We start from the raw sequence: 4,392 nt of genomic DNA, 5'->3' as shown, positions 1-4,392 counted from the left end.
TACAGGGACTGAGCCCAGGCTGGAGTAAACTGGGTCGGCCATTGAAAGAAAAACTAACTCTTGTATTCCCTGAGAAGCAAACATCACATATGTGTACTGTGGATGGAATTAATCAGGTTTAATTGTGGGTCCAATTAAAACAGTCCATTGTTCGGGGCCGTGGGGACAGGACGCAGCCGTAAACACAGATAGCTTTACTGTACTGAGGGAAGATGCTCATATTCTGAGACAAAAGAGTCTGTGGTCCCCCGAGTGGATTTGTACAAACATCATAACACTCTCTCTCCTCACAGCAGCAGAGGAGGAGGAGGAGGAGGAGGAGGAAGAGGGGGGGTACACAGTGGTGATGTCATGTGCTGCGGGCGTGTGCGAGAGGGTATCTATGACATCGTGGGGACTAAAATCTGTATACTCAGCCACTACAGGGATCTAGCTTCCATATGAGGACTATAAAAGCCTGGATAGCAACCTTAGCAGTCTGAGAGGAACAGAGTCAAGCTGAGCCGATTTTTAGTGCAGACCCAAAGTGCATTTATTCCATAACCAAAAAAAAAATGTGAAAAATATTTACAAAAGTTAAAAACAAGCCTGGCAAAACCTGCACCCACACACAGCACCTTCTCTTGACAAAGGTGAGGCTTCTACTCTCTTTAATTGGGTGAGCTCATCTCAAAGTACAGGTAATTACAGGTCATTTAGTTCAAATATTTAAAAAAATTAACCATATCAAAACAGTGTCCAAATATTCAACTAAATCTAAGTACAAATATATATATGTTTATTAATTTAGCAGTGTTTTATTATTAATTTAAAAATACTAAATAGAAAAGAGTTAAAATATCTGCACACCCCTCCTCCTAACAAAATGGTTGCCTGCACTGGAACCTTCTTAAAGTGCTCCGGCTGCCTGGGGACTCTTTTAACCGGAACACCTGAGGCAGACAACACAAGAGGGTAAGTACCATGATCTAATTAAAATAACTGGATAGGGTATAGCTAGATTGTAGCTGCTTCCAGTTGACGTAGTGGACACTCACTGGTACTTCAACGGAAAAAATCCCATGAGCTGAGACTGGATTTTTCACATAGTGCGCAATGTAATCACAAACTGCTTGTGTTCAGCTGACAAGGCACCTACAACTTTCAAAAATGTTTGATTTTGTGGCGATTTTTACGTATTTTTTAGGGGTGTAACGATATCCAAGTCTCACGATATGATATTGTCACTGTATGAACCTCATGGTACGATATTTACTGCGATATTGTGGGAAAGCTCACGATATGGTGAGGAGGCTCACGATTAGGGATGTAACAATATCCAAATCTCTGAGTATGATATTTTCACGATATACATCTCACAGTACAATATTTATTGCGATATTTTGTGGAGGCTAACAAAACTGTTAATATGCTACTTTTTCCTCTTAAAATGCCTTGACAAGACTTAATCCAAAGAACTAAGACTTAAAAGTGCTTAGAACTGTTATTCCTTCTTGTAGTCTTCACTAAAATGGAGCAAAGGATCATAGTTCCCTCTGTCTTTTTTTAGCTATTGCTGCACCATAACTCTTAATTTAAGAGACTTGTAATTTGACATATTGTGATGATCCACGATATTATTATTGTGAGAACTTTGACGATACAATATCATGATATTTCAGTTATTGTTGCACCCTTACTATTTTTAGATCATAAACTTTTTCTCAGCTCAAAATCCTTCAGTTGTCTTAAAAAACACGTTATCATCGTTAGCTCCGGCTCCGCTCTAGCTCCTCTCGCTCTGATTGGTCAAAGCGAAAAGAGCACTACTGCGCACGCTCAAACGGCCCACAGCCACTGTAAGTACCTCGCCCGGCTAAAGGCGAATTTGGAGTCATGCACCACTGAGCTCGATCCATTGACTTGAACGGGCGGCCATTCTGAAACCTCGGGGCTTGGTAAGTACAATTCATTTTAACCACAATTACTGATAGAAATGCACGTCTACCATTTACTTATTTCATTTTCTTTTACAGGTCACTTCACTGCGAAACACAATTTTCAATCAATCATTCAATAACGTTTTTAAAACTTTGCATTTGTTTCTGTCCTTTTAACACTTATTAGTTGACATCAAGTCTTTGTAATGGACTAGCTACATTACAAAGACGAACACCAGGTCCCCATGGTTTATATCCTTTGTTAGATGAACTAAGGTTTTAAGTTCAGATATGGTTTTAAAAATAGGTTCAGATTAGCCACAAAGTAATTAAAGAAATATATTATGCTTTTGTCGGCTGTATAGTTCTGAACCAGGCCCCCGTGATGTAAAGCTTTTATTATTAGCTCAATACCGCTGTTCTACATTCAGATATGGATTAAAATAGGTTAATTATCATGATTAAGGTAAAGGTTAATGAATGCAAGTCAATATAATGCCTTCAAAAAGCGTGGAAATGAGTGGAGTGTGAGCAGATCTTAATCACACTGTGGGGACTAAAATTTGTAAACTCGACAATATACATGGACCTGTCTCACGTACTCGGACACAATCCTTTATTATTGGATCAACGTGATTTACAGTTCATGCATGGAGTAAAATATGCTAAGATAAGGCAAGTATACTGTTACATAGACTATGGTTAAAGGTGCACTGTGTAACTTTCCAGGTGGAGGATGATATTACATACAGTGGATATAAAAAGTCTACACACCCCTGTTCAAATACCAGGTTTTTGTCATGTAAAATAATGACAGCAAGACAAATGATTTCACAACTTTTTCCACCTTTAATGTGACCTATAACCTGTACAATGCAATTGAAAAACAAACTGAAAACTTTAAAGGGGAAAAATATAAAATAAAAAACTTGAAATAACCTGGTGGCATAAATATGCACACCCTTAAACTAATACTTTGTTGCAGCACCTTTGGCTTTTATTACAGCACTCAGTCTTCTTGGGTAGGAGTCTATCAGTGTGGCACATCTTGATGTGACAATATTTGCCCACTATTCTTTGCAAAACCGCTCCAAATCTGACAGATTGCAAGGGCATCTCCTGCACACAGCCCTCTTCAGATCACCCCACAGGTGTTCGATGGGATTCAGGTCTGGACTTTGGCTAGGCCATTCCAAAACCTCAATCTTCTTCCGGTGAACCCATTCTTTTGTTGCTTTAGATGTGTGCTTTGGGTCATTGTCGTGCTGAAAGATGAAGTTCCTCTTCTCTTTCTAACAGAAGGCCGAAGGTTTTGTGCCAACACTGACTGGTATTTGGAACTGTTCATAATTCCCTCCACCCAGTTCCAGTTGAAGAAAAACAGCCCCAAAGCATGATGCTGCCACCACCGTGCTTCACTGTAGGTATGGTGTTATTTTGGTGATGAGCAGTGTTGTTTTTGCGCCAAATATACCTTTTGGAATTATGTCCAAAAAGTTCAACCTTGGTTTCATCAGACCATAACACATTTTCCCACATGCGTTTGGGAGAGTTCAGATGTCTTTTTGCAAAATTAAGTCGAGCTTGGATGTTTTTCTTTGTAAGATAAGGCTTGTAGGCAGTACTTGGTCGGCCTCTTTGCAGCCTCCCTGACTAGTTTTCTTCTCGTCTTATCATTAACTTTGGGCGGACGTCCGGTTCTTGGTAATGTCACTGTTATGCCATAGTTTCTCCACTTGATGATGACGGTCTTCCCTGTGTTCCATGGTATATTTAATTCCTTGGAAATTCTTTTGTAGCCTTCACCTGACTGATATCTTTGAATAATGAGATCCCTCTGATGCTTTGGAAGCTCTCTGCGGACCATGGCTTGGGCTGGAAGATGTGGCTACAAAAATGTGAGGAAAAGCCGACTAGAACAGCTCACCTTTATTTGATCAGAGGCACTTTAATTGGTGACAGGTGTGTGCTGACTCCAGTTTAACATGAGTCTAAATGTAATCGGTTAAATCTGAACATGGCCACATCCCCAGTTCTAAAAGGGTGTGCACACTTATGCAACCACATTACCTCAGTTGTTTATTTTTATTTAACCTACCTGAAAGATTTCTGTTAGTTTTTCAATTGCGTTGTACAGGTTATAGGTCACATGAAAGGTGCAAAAAATTGTGAAATTATTTATCTTGATTAGTTTTTTTTACATGACAAAAACCTAGCATTTGAACAGGGGTGTGTAGACTTTTTATATCCACTGTATCTATTTCCATGGAGACAAGCAAATCTTTTTATCATTCATTCATTCATTTGTTTTTCAAAACAAAATCAAAAATAAGAAAATGAAAAAAAAAATATATTCTTCATTATTTGTCTCCAAAACTAAAATGAAATAACAAATAACGATTTTAATATTTTTTTTTTTCAGTTTTCAATTTTGAGTTTAAATGAATAATGGGAAAAATGGATAATGGCCATT

At 38.5% G+C, this 4,392-nt stretch overlaps 1 long non-coding RNA gene across 1 annotated transcript; it reads left to right on the top strand.

Annotated features, from left to right (window-relative positions):
• Positions 1-931: 931 nt before the first annotated feature.
• On the top strand, positions 932-2,054 carry LOC129407416 (uncharacterized). Its single transcript, XR_008631522.1, has 3 exons — positions 932-954; positions 1,753-1,937; positions 2,016-2,054. It is a non-coding gene; the product is annotated as an uncharacterized LOC129407416 (long non-coding RNA).
• Positions 2,055-4,392: the final 2,338 nt, after the last annotated feature.

The sequence above is a fragment of the Boleophthalmus pectinirostris genome, unplaced genomic scaffold (assembly GCF_026225935.1).
Source record: "Boleophthalmus pectinirostris isolate CB_2022bp ecotype Guang Dong unplaced genomic scaffold, ASM2622593v1 HiC_scaffold_12, whole genome shotgun sequence".
Taxonomy (NCBI): domain Eukaryota; kingdom Metazoa; phylum Chordata; class Actinopteri; order Gobiiformes; family Gobiidae; genus Boleophthalmus; species Boleophthalmus pectinirostris.
Note: the sequence above shows the minus strand (reverse complement) of the source record. Positions and strands in the feature narration are given on the sequence as shown.